We start from the raw sequence: 16,002 nt of genomic DNA on the forward strand, positions 1-16,002 counted from the left end.
TGTTTTGAGAGAAAGTTTTTCAACATTTTCTCAACCCAAGGAGTGATAAGAATCACTTCTGAGAATCATATGCTTAGAATCTCCATGATGTCCATCCTGGGTTAACTGTGTCTCAGTCTGTCCCCAACTCGCAGGTGCCCTTGAGCATCAGGGTGATGCACTTTAGGGGAGGAGAGTTGGAAGAATTGAAGGGGAAGTGCCCATGGGGGCAGTGGGGAGAGGAGACTGTTCCTACTTTCCTCTCAAAGCCTCTGCCTCCTTCTCTGCTAGGTGAATATGACAAGCCCTCTTTGTAAGCCTGGCCAAGACCCATGGTTAACTTAGGACAGACTTTGACTCTTTGGTGTCACTCTGGTCCTCCATTTGTGATATTCAGACTGTTCAAAGGAGTTGGGACCAGTCTGCCCGAGCTCCAGGGACATCATTTCAACACCTTCCCCCTCGGCCCAGTGACCAGAGAACATGCCCAGTCCTACATGTGTTCTGGATTCTACAGGTCTCTCTCTGTGCGGTCCGATGTCAGTGACCCCCTGCAGACAGTGGTCACAGGTAGGAGGGGTGCAGCCCAGCCCGGGACACCCGTGCCTGCAGGCAATCCTACCCTAGGTCCACGTGGCAGTGCAGCCAAAGATGCCCTCAGGATTCCCAGCCAGGACTGAACCACGGAAAGAGAACAGACACTGAGAGTTTAAACTCAGGATGTTGAATAGAGGGAGGCATTCTCCTGGTGCAGGAAGGAGGAGCTTCCCTAGGCATTACTTAGACAGGATGCTGCCACTGCCTGCCAGCTGGGAAGCTGAGGCGAGACCCAGATCCAGCACCTTCCACACAGTAGGGAGCTGTAATCCCATATGAAGGTGCTGGGGTCCCAAGAATTTCTCCAGAGGCATGAAGTGGGGGTCACAGATGGGAAATGTTCCCTTTCTTCTCCACCTCCTTCCCAATCTCATGCCAGTCATCACCCACATTTTAAGAGATATGTGTGATGGGAGCCAGGGTATGAATCCTGAGAATCACCCAGCCCCTGAAATGCATATTAGGGAAGTGATGAAGCTGAGAGCATGGCAAACCACTCCAGTATTCTTGCCTAGGAGAATCCCATAGACAGAAAAGCCAGGCGGGCTACAGTCCATGGGGCCCCATAGAGTCAGACACAACTGAAGTGACTGACTATGTATGCATGAAGCTTAGAGCAGATCCAACAGCTAAAGAGCTTAGAATAAACTCAGAGGAGGCTGGAGGTCTTGAGCAAAGAGAAACAGAAAAGCATGATCCAGAGCCCAAGAACAAGGCTAAAAATAATGCAACAGAACAGACAGGAAGGGTATTGGCTTTGATGGTTCACGGACATTTTTCACACCTTCAGATGTCAAGAATAGCACCGAGGCGGGGTGACTCACTGAAGCACACAAGCTCTTTGCTCCTAGATGTGTTCATAAAACCTGCTATCTCAGCCCACCCTGGCCCCCTCTTGCGGTTGGGAGAGAATGTGACCCTCCACTGTCACTCACTGCTGTGGCTTGACAAATTTATTCTGCACAAAAAAAGCAGCACAGGGCACTTCTAGAGATGTGGAGAGACGTTCCCTGCTGGGCATCCCCAGCTGACTTCTTCATTGGCCCCATGACTGTGGGTAGTGCAGGCACCTACAGATGCTACGGCTCTCTCAGACACTCCCCCTATGAGTGGTCAGCCTCCAGCGACCCCATGGACATCGTGATCACAGGTGAGTGTGGCCAGACCAGTGCCTTCTGCTCTCTGTGTCACAGAAGGTCTGGTGTCCAGTCCAGCATCAGTACTGGGAGAGAATGACAGGCGTGCAGAGACACTCACAAACTTGGGAGAGGGAACAAACCAGAGAGAGGAAGTATGAACGGAGAAAGGAGAAGAGAACAGAGTCCCTGCCATGTGCTAAGGGGAAGACAGAGCCGGTGACAGACTGAAGGAGCAAGAACGTGAAAGAACGACCAACGGAGAAAACTGTACCAGAGCAGGGACATGGGCAATTCCCCACTCAGGCAGCCACTGATGGTGGTTAAGGGGTTGGTTTCCCGCTTTCATGTCAGAGCTCCCTTCCTCTGTCAGCAGCACACTGTGGTACCAGACGCCCTGCAGTCCAGCCCCTGGGTGATCAAGATGGAGGTTGACACCTTGATGTTGCTCAGCCTCGTGGTTTAACAGGTCCTTCTGCACAAAGAGGGGGGAGTGGTCCCTCCAACCATCACCACTAAAGAGTCCCTTCCAGCCCCTGGGGGTGGACAGGGAAGTGCTGAACACGCCCTCAAGAATGAGGTGGTCAAAGATCCTGTGAGATTCTGGCAATTTCCACTCCATAATGTCTGCTTCTGGGTCAATACCATGTTTTCTGATGGTCCCAGCAGTAGCTAGTAGGTTCCGTTTTTCATGACAACCCCACATCTCGTTGATTTTTAGAGTGTATATTTTTCTTATTTATGTTGTTGAAGTCTAGTTGATTTTTGATGTTGCTAATTCCTGTTGTACATTAAAGTGTTTCAGTTGTTTCTATATATATAAGCAAGGTGAAGAGACAGCCTTCAGAATTGGAGAAAATAATAGCAAATGAAGCAACTGACAAACAACTAATCTCAAAAATATACAAGCAACTCATGCAGCTCAATTCCAGAAAAATAAACGACCCAATCAAAAAAGGGGCCAAAGAACTAAATAGAAATTTCTCCAAAGAAGACATACAGATGGCTAACAAACACATGAAAAGATGTTCAGCATCACTCATCATCAGAGAAATGCAAATCAAGACCACAATGATGTACCATTTCACGCCAGTCAGAATGGCTGCGATCCAAAAGTCTACAAGCAACAAACGCTGGAGAGGGTGTGGAGAAAAGGGAACCCTCTTACGCTGCTGGTGGGAATGCAAACTAGTACAGCCACTATGGAAAACAGTGTGGAGATTCCTTAAAAAACTGGAAATAGAACTGCCTCATGACCCAGCAATCCCACTGCTGGGCATACACACCAAGGAAACCAGAATTGAAAGAGACACATGTACCCCAATGTTCATCGCAGCACTGTTTATAATAGCCAGGACATGGAAGCAACCTAGATGTCCATCAGCAAATGAATGGATAAGAAAGCCGTGGTACATATACACAATGGAGTATTACTCAGCCATTAAAAAGAATACATTTGAATCAGTTCTAATGAGGTGGATGAAACTGGAGCTGATTATACAGAGTGAAGTAAGCCAGAAAGAAAAACAACAATACAGTATACTAACACATATATATGGAATTTAGAAAGATGGTAACAATAACTCTGTATGCAAGACAGCAAAAGAGACACAGATGTATAGAACAGACTTTTGGACTTTGTGGGAGAGGGAAAGGGTGGGATGATTTGGGAGAATGGCATCGAAACATGTATAATATCATGTAAGAAATGAATCGCCAGTCTAGGTTCGATGCAGGATACAGGATGCTTGGGGCTGGTGCACTGGGATGACCCAGAGTGATGGTACGAGGAGGGAGGTGGGAGGGGGGTTCAGGATTGGGAACTCATGTACACCCGTGGTGCATTCATGTTGATGTATGGCAAAATCAATACAGTATTATAAAGTAAAATTTCAAAAAAAATTTTTAAATAATCACTGAAATAAATCTAGTTACTCTCTATCACCAAATAAATAAATAAATAAATAAATAAATAAAGGATAATAAGTGACACTCCATTATTAAAGTTATTTCTGAAGTTTTCTCTGTGCCACGTATCCCTTGCTGTGGAATTTTCTCTCCTGGCAGTGGGTGAGCTTCTCATTGCAGTGCTTCCCTTGTTGCCCACTTCAGGCTTAGTCCCCTATTTAGGACTAGAGTTACTTTGTGCTCTAAGTCAAGGTCTCCTCCTTCCAGGCCTGTCCAAGAAATCCTCTCTCTCAGCCCAGGGGGGGGCCTCGTGGTGAGGTCAGGAGAGAACGTGACCTTGCTCTGCAGCTCCGAGCATGCCTTTCACCAGTTCCATCTGCTCAGGGAGGGGCAGAACTTTGGGCGCCCACTCACTGGAAGGCAGGGCCCCCGCAGAGCACTCCAGGCATGTTGGGGTCCTTTAATGGACCAGAAACCGGTGGTCCAGAGTCAACAATAAGAAAGTGAAAGAGAGAGCCAGAAGGAGGAAGAGAAAGAGAAAGAAAGAAAGACATGGGGACCCAAGCTCTGGTGGAGCAAAGGTGCTTTAATGATCTCTCTGGGAGTATATATAGGTTGATGTACAAGAAATTTCTTTCAACAATGATAAAGATCAGAAAACCAAATGTACAGCAACTGTTACCAAGGGAACAAGGGATTAATAATGGTCACAAGGTCAGGAGACAATCCATATCTCAAGAAAGAGGATCGAGACTGGGCAGTTTTGTCATAAGGAGAATGTTTACTGAAGGAGACCCCGGCCTGTCTCACACAATGACCTCAGTCCTGAGAGCTGCGTGCAGTTCTACTCGCCTCTGGCAGAACCTGATAAGGAACAGAGGATTTATGAGAAACAGCACGCAGGAGTCCTCCCATTAAACATTCCTTGACAATTCCCTCTTATTTATTTACAATATTTGTAAAAAGAGTTCTGACCATCAGAGTTTGTTTAGTTTTAACAATCTTTGCATGAAGGCAATGGTAGGTGACAAATACAATTGTCAAGGCAATCACCAAAATTACAGTTCCAGACCCGATGCTGTGGGGAATGCTTTGAAACCATCCACATGGGTCTAGCCCAGATAATCAATCGCTAGTTTTTCAGCTAAAGTTTCCAAATTAGTGGAAGAGGGCAGATTTTTAGAACAGGTTTCAAAGATTTCTTTTTGTAATAATTGTACATTCAGAGAGGACTTGTCATGTTTATTTGGTAAATGAAATTTGATTTGTTCCCAGTTGTAGGTACTATTATTGAATTGAACAGGTGTAACACAAAATGGAGTAGAATTCCAATCACATTTTAGCATCACCTGTTTTTGTACATCTATTGATTGATCTCCAACCCAGTTGATGACTGTTTTTAGTTCCTGTATTTCATCTTGAATATCCTCATCTATCTGAGCCTGAGTGGCCCACATAGTATGAGCATCTTTAGTCCAGTTTTGGATAAAATTATGTGTTTGAATTGAGGTTTGTAAAGCAATGCCAGTGATGGCAGCAGTGGTGCAAATAGCTATTAATCCCCAAATGCCAAGAATCAGTCATCCAATGAATCGTTTAGGTCACCAGAGCAATTTAGAATGTATCTGGGAAGCAAGTCCAGCCTTGAGATCTTCTTCCCAGGGCCGCTAGAGATTTATTGGTAACCACAGATTGTGTTGAGATCAAAGAATCAAAAGGGAGTCATTTCTCCAGGAAATAGAGGAGTTAAGACAAGTATATAATTTACAATTTATGCAAGTTACAGAACATAAAGTCTTATTGAATTGTAAATTTCCTATAGCTACAACAAAAGGAAATGGAACATAGGCTTGTATAAAATATGATTGATTACAGTGAAAGAAACAATTGCAATGAAATGTCCGGTCCAAGTCCCAAGTTCCTTGGTCCTTGCAGCAAATTTCCAGATGTCCCATTGTTCAAGCCCAATCTGTTTATCGAGGATGATTCGAGGACAAGGTGGGGCCATTCCACCGTCAAGCCACCCAAAAAGTCCTCTGTCATGGTAGTGCTCCATTGTAGTGTTAGTAACCTTCTATGCTACTTGAGTAACATAATCACACACAGTGCTGTTAATATCATTTGAAAAGTTAGATAACCACATACCATGGAGTCCCCAATCAACAATTGTATGATTAGCCATAAACATTAATTTTCCTGATTTGGCCTGACATTTGTCCCAATGAACAAGAATATATTTAAAGTTCTTATTAGTAAACCCTTTGCATAGCGTTCTTTGTTCTTTCCTCAACTCTTTCCCTAAAGTTTCAGTAGTATAAACATGGTTCACGGACAAAGAAAGGGCAGTAAATAATCCAAGCAGCGTCCAAAAGTCCTCTTTCGGAGGCAGGACAAAAGCCCATGTTTGTCGACTAACATTAATATATAATTTTGTTGGGCCCATGCATAAAGGAAAGATTTCATGGCCTAGAGAAATGTTAATTAGTTTTCCTTCTTTCTCAGGAGGAGAGGGCCCCTCCAAGTTCCAAGGAGGGGGCATATGTATTGAGTTGTTAGTGGATACGATTGGTCCTATATCTGTCCATTTTATAACCTACAATAAAAAAAGAGGGTGGGGGGGTTAGGTATATAAGCCCAATAAATGTGATCAATCAAGTCAGCCTGAGCAGGGGAAGCAAAAGCAAGCAAAGCAAGCATAGCAAAAAAAAAATATTTTCAGGATTCTGAGGCATTCCCTGTTGAGAAATCAGATTTTCAGCTTGATTAATAAGAGTTTTTATCTGTCCCCAAGTAGGGAGATCATAAGATTGGTGACATCAAGTACGGCATTTTTTGGAAATTTTTAAAGCCTCCATGGCTTGTACTGGAATTTCTTCCTCCTGGGGTTTTTGTTGTTTCATCTCTACTTTGAGTGCTGGGGGCCCCCTTAGGTTGAATCTTCTGAAGAGGAAGCCATGTGAGCTACTTGGATCCATCTAGAGAAACAGGAGTATACCCCTTTCCCTGTAAGATTAGTTTCTTAGATTTCCATTGATTAGTTAACCCCTCTTGATATCACATGGGCAAAGGAAGGGAGGTGTCCTTTAATGTTTCAAAATGTTTTTCTGCTTTTTTCAAAATATCTCCTTGTGGTAAGTTTTAAAAATTTAAAACAAATAAAGCTATATTAACAACAGTCATAGAAAGAAAGGAAAGTGATAATGATGAAAACATTCCCAGGAAATATTTCAGTAAAAAAAAAAAAATCATCTAGAGATCTGTTTGGGGACTGCTACTTGGCTGTGGTTTTGAATTAATGGGTTGATTTCTTCCTCATTCAGTATATACATTTTTCCTGATATAAAAAGAAATGAGATCTGACTGTGTTTTAAGTGGTTTGTGTTATGTGGGGCAAAGGATTAGGAGCAAACACGCAAACATTTTTTCCTAAGTGAAATTATTGAAAAGTTGATGCAGAACAACGTGACAAATGAAACGCTGCTCATATCAAATATTTGACCTTGTCCTTGGAAAGAAACGCAGCCTGGCGGCTGTTGAATCTCTCTGTTCAGTGTGTTAGGGAACATGATGATACTTTCAAGACAGACCTGAAAAGAAGGTGAATATTTTGCACTTTTGATACTCTTAGAAACAAATAGCTTATTTGGCAAATGGTGTCCTATGTTGTTTTAGTTTTGTATTGTGAAACAGGCATTGAAGTTGATGTTATTTTGTTTTAAGAATCTTACAGACTGGAAACAAATAAAGCTATATTAACAGTAGTTATAGGCTTATATTGCATTAGAATCTAGTAAAGTTTGCTCTAGATAAGAGGAAGATAAAAGTGTCCCTGTGTATATGCCCTTATTTAATTTTTTATTTGTAGCTTCAGTGTGTAATGTGTTTCTTTAATTATGTTTTGTGCTTGTGGATAATAAGGAATGACTGTAATCTGTTTAATAGAGAATGAATGTAAAAACTGTTTGAACTGCTTAGAAATATAGGCTGGGCCATTGTCTGTTTTTATAGAATTAGGTGTTCTCATTATTGCAAAGTAAGTTGATAGGTGGGTTATAACATGTCGTGTAGTTTCACCTCGGAGAGGTGTGGCCCATACAAAAGAAGAAGAATTTGTATTGATTGAGAAATGTAAGAAGGAAGAGGAAGAAAGTTCAGGGTAATGAGTTTAATCTATTTGACATAAAGTTCTCTTTCATTTGTCATAAACCATTTTTATATTTTTGTATTCATCATTTTTTTGCCATTTCTTATACCTTTTTATTAAAAGTATATATTTTACTTTTATTTAGCAACTATGAAGTGTCTTGTATATTAGTATTTTATAGATTGCTGAATATACTTATTATATCATATTATAAGATATATTTATTATATATACATTTATATTCATGTTAATAGTTTAAAATCTTTTTAGTTTTTCTGTAAGAGGAAGTTAATGTTCAGTAATTAATGTCTTAAAATCTTATTTTATTTGGAAATGATCTAGCTATTTAATAACCTTTTATTACTTAGTTTAGTATAACTCTAGAAACTTAAGTTACCCCAATCCTAAGAGATTATTTTCAGTTCAGCTCAGTTCAGTCGCTCAGTCGTGTCCGATTCTTTGTGACCCCGTGAATCCCAGCATGCCAGGTCCCCTGTCCATCACCAACTCCCGGAGTTCACTCAGACTCACGTCCATCCAGTCGGTGATGCCATCCAGCCATCTCATCCTCTGTCGTCCCCTTCTCCTCCTGCCCCCAATCCCTCCCAGCACCAGAGTCTTTGCCAATGAGTCAACTCTTCGCATGAGGTGGCCAAAGTACTGGAGCTTCAGCTTTAGCATCAGTCCTTCCAAAGAAATCCCAGGGCTGATCTCCTTCAGAATAGACTGGTTGGATCTCCTTGCAGTCCAAGGGACTCTCAAGAGTCTTCTCCAACACCACAGTTCAAAGCATCAATTCTTCAGCACTCAGCCTTCTTCACAGTCCAACTCTCACATCCATACATGACCACAGGAAAAACCATAGCCTTGACTAGATGGACCATTGTTGACAAAGTAATGCCTCTGCTTTTCAATATACTGTCTAGGTTGGTCATAACTTTTCTTCCAAGGAGTAAGCATCTTTTAGTTTCATGACTGCAATCATCATCTGCAGTGATTTTGGAGCCCCCAAAAATAAAGTCTGCCACTGTTTCCACTGTTTCTCCATCTATTTGCCATGTAGTGATGGGACCAGATGCCATGATCTTCGTTTTCTGAATGTTCAGCTTTAAGTCAACTTTTTAACTCTCCATGTTCACTTTCATCAAGAGGCTTTTTAGTTCCTCTTCACTTTCTGCCATAAGGGTGATGTCATCTGCATATCTGACATTATTGATATTTCTCCTGGCAATCTTGATTCCAGCTTGTGCTTCCTCCAACCCAGCGTTTCTCATGATGTACTCTGCATATAAGTTAAATAAGCAGGGTGACAATATACAGCCTTGATTTGGAACCAGTCTGTTGTTCCATGTCCAGTTCGAACTGTTGCTTCCTGACCAGCAAATAGGTTTCTCAAGAGGCAGGTCAGATGGTCTGGTATTCCCATCTCTTGAAGAATTTTCCACAGTTTCTTGTGATCCACACAGTCAAAGGCTTTGGCATAGTCAATAAAGCAGAAATAGATGTTTTTCTGGAACTCTCTTGCTTTTTCGATGATCCAGAGGATGTTGGCCATTTGATCTCTGGTTCTTCTGCCTTTTCTAAAACCAGCTTGAACATCTGGAAGTTCACAGTTCACGCATTGCTGAAGCCTGGCTTGGAGAATTTTGAGCATTACTTTACTAGTGTGTGAGATGAGTGCAATTGTGTAGTAGTTTGAGCATTTTTTGGCATTGCCTTTCTTTGGGATTGGAATGAAAACTGACCTTTTCCAGTCCTGTGGCCACTGCTGAGTTTTCCAAATTTGCTGGCATATTGAGTGCAGCACTTTCACAGCATCATCTTTCAGGATTTGAAATAGCTCCACTGGAATTCCATCACCTCCACTAGCTTTGTTCGTAGTGATGCTTCCTAAGGCCCATTTGACTTCACATTCCAGGATGTCTGGCTCTAGGTAAGTGTGAGTGATCATACCATTGTGATTATCTTGGTCTTGAAGATCTTTTTTGTACAGTTCTTCTGTATATTCTTGCCACCTCTTCTTAATATCTTCTGGTTCTATTAGGTCCATACCATTTCTGTCCTTTATCGAGCCCATCTTTGCATGAAACATTCCCTTGGTGTCTCTAATTTTCTTGAAGAGATCTCTAGTCTTTCCCATTCTGTTGTTTTCCTCTATTTCTTTGCATTGATCGCTGAGGAAGGCTTTCTTATCTCTTCTTGCTATTCTTTGGAACTCTGCATTCAGATGCTTATATCTTTCCTTTTGTCCTTTGCTTTTCACTTCTCTTCTTTTCACAGCTATTTGTAAGGCCTCCCCAGACAGCCATTTTGCTTTTTTGCATTTCTTTTCCATGGGAATGGTCTTGATCCCTGTCTCCTGTACAATGTCATGAAATTGTGCCAAATTTCTAAATCAAAACTGCATTTATAAGGGAACCAAGGATTACATTTAACCAGTGTTTGAAAGTAAGCCTCTATTCATTGGTGCAAAACCAAAAGTCCCTGAGCTTTAAACAAATGGTGAAGTAAAATAGAGAAATGATGGGTCTTTCTAGCCATTTGACCCGTGTCTTAGTACTTACCAACCTCAATAGGCCCTGACCTCAATGAGCCTGGAGTCACTCTGTCCAAAATGCCACGAATACCAGTGTCTGTGTTCTGGGCACCACTTGTTGGGGTCCTTTAATGCACCAGAACCTGGCGGTCTGGAGTCGACAATAAGAAACTGAAAGAGAGAACTGGAGGGAGGGAGGGAGAGAGAGAGAGAAAGAAAGACAGACAGACAGACAGACAAGGAGACCTAAGCTCTGATGGAGCAAGGTGCTTTAATGATCTTTCTGTGAGTATATAAAGGCTGATGTACAAGAAATTTCTTTTGACAATGATAAAAATTAGAAAACCAAATGTACAGCAACCGTTACCAAGGGAACAAGGGATTAATAATGGTCACAAGGTCAGGAGACAATCCATATCTCAAGAAAGAGGATTGAGACTGGGCAGTTTTGTCATAAGGAGAATGTTTACTGAAGGAGACCCAGGCCTGTCTCACACAATGACCTCAGTCCTGAGAGCTGCGTGAAGTTCTACTCGCCTCTGGCAGAAGCTGATAAAGAACAGAGGATTTATGAGAAACAGCACGCAGGAGTCCTCCCATTAAACATTCCCTGACACAGGCAGAGTTCCCTCTGGGTCCTGGGACCCCAGCCCACAGCGGGGTCTACAGGTGCTATGGCTCCTTCACTCACTCTCCCTACTCCTGGTCACGCTCCAGAGACCCACTGTTCCTGTCTGTCACAGGTGAGGAACCTCTTTCTGGTCCATGCTTTCTTGTTGCTGTCTAGTCGCTAAGCTGTGTCCAATTCTTAGCGACCTGTGGACTGCAGCATGACAGATTCCTCTGTCCTTCACCATCTCCCCTTCATGGATCACAGCCTTGTCCTGGTGAAGGTGCTTGTATAACTCAATGAAGCTGTAAGCCATGTTGTGCAGGGCTACCCAAGACTGATGGGTTATAGTGAAGAGTTTTGACAAAACATAGTCCTGTAGGAGGAAATGGCAACCCACACCAGTGTTCTTGCCTGGAGAACCCACGAAGAGTCCCATGCTTCACACCACACTAAATCACATTACATTGGCCAAGAAGTCCATTTGGCTTTTTCCATAACATCTTACTCTATCACTGGCCTCTAGCTCAGGGGCCCTGTACAGGTTTCAAGGGAACCACAGGGCTTCTGAAGAAATGGAGGCAATAAGCATCAGAGAGGAAGAAAAATGGTAGATAGCACTTCAAACCTCTTTCACCTCCTGTATGGATGCTCCACATCAGAGTCCTGTCTATCCAGGCAATACAGAAAAGGGTCAGGGTATACCCAGGAGAAGGAGAGGCTGGGCTGATTTGGGAAGATCAGAGATTGCATTGGCCCCTTGCTCTTAGTGTTTTCCCAGAAGCACCTCTGATGCACAGGTGATTTCCCAATTAAGGAGCACAGACACTCGTTCCTGGAGCAGAATGTCTCTTGCTTGCAGCTGTCTTTCACACCAGGCATATCCTTCCCGCCTCCTTCCATCATCCCTTCTCCAGGATGGAGGGTCTACTCAGGGTATTCACAAGGAGGGACCAGAAGCTCTACCTTCCCACATCAGTGCTCTGAGGGATGAGAGAGTCAAGGACAGGCAGGAGCTCAAGCTTCCTCCTTCAGGGGGGCAAGGAAGGTTACTTGCTCACCCCATCTGGTTTTTTTACCCTAGGATCCACTACAAGTACTTGCCCATCACCCATGGATCCACACACCACAGAAGGTAAGCAAGACGGTCTCCTATCTCAGCAAATTTCTGAGAAGACAGAGGGTTCCTGTGTGAGTGTTGGCTGCTACCTCCCAGCTCTGTGACTTTAGGCTCCTCAACATCCCTGTTATTGTAGCATTTGAGACCATGGTCTGCAGGAGACCCACAGAGGGCATTGAGTTTCTCATGCTTGGGCAGTGGGAACTTCTAAACTGGACAAAGAGGGTGAGAGTGACCTGATCTCATGCTTAAGGGAGATGCTTACCCTCCCTCCACCAGGATCTTAAGGGGATGGATGTTGGAGGGGAAGGGGAGAATTTTAGGGAGCATCTTCAGTTCAGTTCAGTTCAGTCACTCAGTTGTGTCCGACTCTTTGCAACCCCATGAATCACAGCACGCCAGGCCTCCCTGTCCATCACCATCTCCCGGAGTTCACTCAGACTCACGTCCATTGAGTCTGTGATGCCATCCAGCCATCTCATCCTCTGTCGTCCCCTTCTCCTCCTGCCCCCAATTCTCTCCCAGCATCAGAGTCTTTTCCAATGAATCAACTCTTTGCATGAGGTGTCCAAAGTACTGGAGCTTCAGTTTTAGCATCATTCCTTCCAAAGAAATCCCAGGGTAGATCTCCTTCAGAATGGACTGGTTGGATCTCCTTGCAGTCCAAGGGACCATCAAGAGTCTTCTCCAACACCACAGTTCAAAACGCATCAATTCTTCGGAGCCTAGCCTTCTTCACAGTCCAACTCTCACATCCATACATGACCACAGGAAAAACCATAGCCTTGACTAGGCGGACCTTAGTTGGCAAAGTAATGTCTCTGCTCTTGAATATACTATCTAGGTTGGTCATAACTTTTCTTCCAAGGAGTAAGCATCTTTTAATTTCATGGTTGCAGTCACCATCTGCAGTGATTTTGGAGCACCTTAAATATGCGTTATTCCTCTGTTAATGTTTTATGAAGAAAACATTCCAGAGTTCAGATATATAAGTGTCGTGTCTTCTTGAGGATTCCACTCCAGGTCTATGTGGATGGAGGGGAAATGTATTGTGGATTAATGCAGTCTCTATTCATGCAAAAGTACCATGCCTTGTCATATGGGGCAGCAGAGAAAAACGCCATCAGTGCCCCAGGGACCTTGTTTCAGACCTCAGCTGGTCTTGCACTGCCTCCTTGCTTTATCCACTGCTAGCATCTCTCCTGGATGCTTTGGTACCTCCTGGGAAGTGGAGACCATCACTGATCAGGTTGAGAGATGCTAACACAGTTTGACACAAGGATACAATAAATCCAGTCTGTTGGGGCACAGCGTGTGCAGTGAATACCCAGACCCTCACCGTTTGCTTGTTGGCAGAGCAGGGCTTCCTCAAGGCCACTCCAGCACGTGGTACATTGTCCTTGGGTTCACCATAGCCTTCACCTCTACCAGCATCATCCTCGCTGCTCTTGTCTGTCACTGGTGTTCCACCCAAACTCGTAAGTCTGAAGGTGGTGAGCTCAGCATCATCTGACCCAGGGGAAGGTGGGCTCATAGCAGAGAATGGCGTTTTCACTTCCTGTAGGTTAAAAACTGATGTCCGGTGTTGTAATCCCTGAGGGAACATCTTCCAGAGATCCATGGAACCCTGTTCTTTTTATGAAAATATCTGTTCATTTATTCTTGGCTGCATCAGCTCTTGGCTGCACCATGGGGGATCCTCTTTGCAGTGCTGGGGTGTGGTTCAAGGCTCCAGAGCCTGAAGCTCAACAGTTGCAGCTTGTGAGGCTTAGTTGCTTCAAGGCATATGAGATCATAGATCTCCCACCAGGGATAGAACCTGTGCCCCCTGCACTGGAAGGTGGGCTTGTAATCCCTGGGCCACCAGGGACATGCCAAACCCTGTTCTTCCCTTCAACTACAACCTTCTGTTCTTTTCCCCTACATGATCTTAGGAATCTGCTGATACACAGAAAAGGATGGGCCGTAACAGAAGACATAGGATGGGTCCGTGGGTTTGCACAGGTTCCTGGGACAGTCGGTGAATGGCTGGGCTTGTATATGGGTGTTTTTTTTTTTCTTTTGGCTGTTGTTTTTCTTTGTTTTTTGATTTGTGGTGTAGACAGGCTCAGCAACTTGGGGCACACCCCTGCCTTATTCTGGCTTTGATGTAACTATCAAAGATACAGAGGTCTGGAATAATTGCCTCCACCCCGAAGAGCCTTGACTCTCTTCCATTTGCGGATGTTGCCATCATGGAAGGAGAACCCCAGGAAGACCGAGCAGTGAAGACCGAGCTGGTGAGTCCTCCCAGCCCAACCACTTGCCATTGTCTGAGCCCCTCCAATGCCCAGTGGCCCAGCCTTGGGAGATCACACCTCAATCCATCATTCTCACCTCTCTCCTCTCAGGACTCTGCAACAGAAGACGTGATATATGCCCGCCTGAACCATGGGACCCTCTCCGAGAGATGGATCACTCCCACTCCTATGAGCTCCGTGCACCCCTTCACTGAGCCCCATATCTACGAGGAATTCAACGTGAACCAAGACTGTGCTGAGCCCCGACCTGGCCCCATCCTCTGAGCACACAGAGTGTTACAAATCGAGGACATTGATTTCTTTCCAAAGGATTTCCTGCATGGAAACTCCTTCTCCTCCAAAGCAGCCCAGCAGCTCTGAGACAAATACTGGAGTCCAAGAATTATAGGATCATGTTCAAAAATCCTACCACCTCTTAGTAATCTCCTGGCTATTCTAGGACTCTCTTTTATCTATCTCATGATTTGGGGAGAAGTTATAATTATTCACAAATACTGTGTCGGTTACTATGATCATCCTACTTTTTCTAAAGTTCCAATAAAGCATAAAAAATTTGCCAGTTGCTTCATCAAATTATTCCATTTAAAAAATAAAAAATAAAACGTTTATTCAGTAACATTTTACAAGGATGAGGTTATTTACAAGACAGGAACAGACTTGTAGACTTAGAGAACAATCTTAGAGCTACAGAGGAGAAGGGTGGCAGGAAAGATAGATTGGAAGTTTAAGATTGCCATGTGTGCACTGCTGTATTTAAAACAAAATGCTTCCCATGAAAAATAATAAAGCCAATGCTAGTTGGCAAAATAAAAAGATGAAGTATATTCTGTTTGAGATAGCCAATATGGTGCCACTAGCCATATGAGGCTGGGTGTGGGCATGCTACATTGATTCAGTCATGTCCGACTCTTTCTGACCCCATGGACACTGTGTAGCTTGCTAGGCTCCTCTGTGCATGATATTTTCCAGGCAAGAATCCTGGAGTGTGTTGCCATTCCCTTCTCAAGGGGATTTTCTTGACCCAGGGATTGAACCCATGTCTCTCATGTCTCTTGCATTGGTAGGTGGGTTCTTTACTACTGAGCCACCGGGGAAGCCCCCTCAGCCTTTTCACAGCCGTGTGTGTGTGGATGCTGGGGTTCCAGGGGTAGACACAGGACAACAAGATACCCCTCAGTCTGGATCCACACTGGCCGATAAAGGACTTACTCAGCCACACGGTCCAGACAATGACTCTACACGTATATGAAATAAAGCATTCAGTTTCTCAGTCACAGCCACCACATTTCAAGTGCTCAGTCGCATCATGTGGCCAGGTGCCACGGTGCTGGACAGAGCAGATGTTTGAAAAGTCCCATCATCACAGAAAATTCTACTGGACATTTCACTCCAGATCACGGAAAGGCTACAGAGGGAACACTCACCCCAGGGAGGCTTTGCATGTGTTGTGTTAATCCATCAATAATTGAGCATTTTGTCTTTTTTGCTGTTTTCACCAAAGCAAAGGATTTGAGACTCTCGTGCCTTTTAAATTATCAAATGGTGGCACAATGTGGCTTGGCACAACCAAGCAGAGGGCTGAAGAGGATAACACCATGAGGACCCCAGTGTGAAATGAGCTGGCAAATGGATGGAGGTCAAACTATGTGGAGCCTTAGCTGCTCACTGAGCT

General features: G+C 44.0%; 1 pseudogene; it reads left to right on the forward strand.

Moving 5' to 3' along the window:
* The window catches only part of LOC120873031, a 16,271-nt pseudogene extending 1,677 nt beyond the window's left edge, over positions 1–14,594 (forward strand).
* The last annotated feature ends 1,408 nt before the right edge of the window (positions 14,595–16,002 follow it).

The sequence above is a fragment of the Oryx dammah genome, unplaced genomic scaffold, assembly GCF_014754425.2.
Source record: "Oryx dammah isolate SB20612 unplaced genomic scaffold, SCBI_Odam_1.1 HiC_scaffold_13, whole genome shotgun sequence".
In the NCBI taxonomy this organism is placed as follows: Eukaryota; Metazoa; Chordata; class Mammalia; order Artiodactyla; family Bovidae; genus Oryx; species Oryx dammah.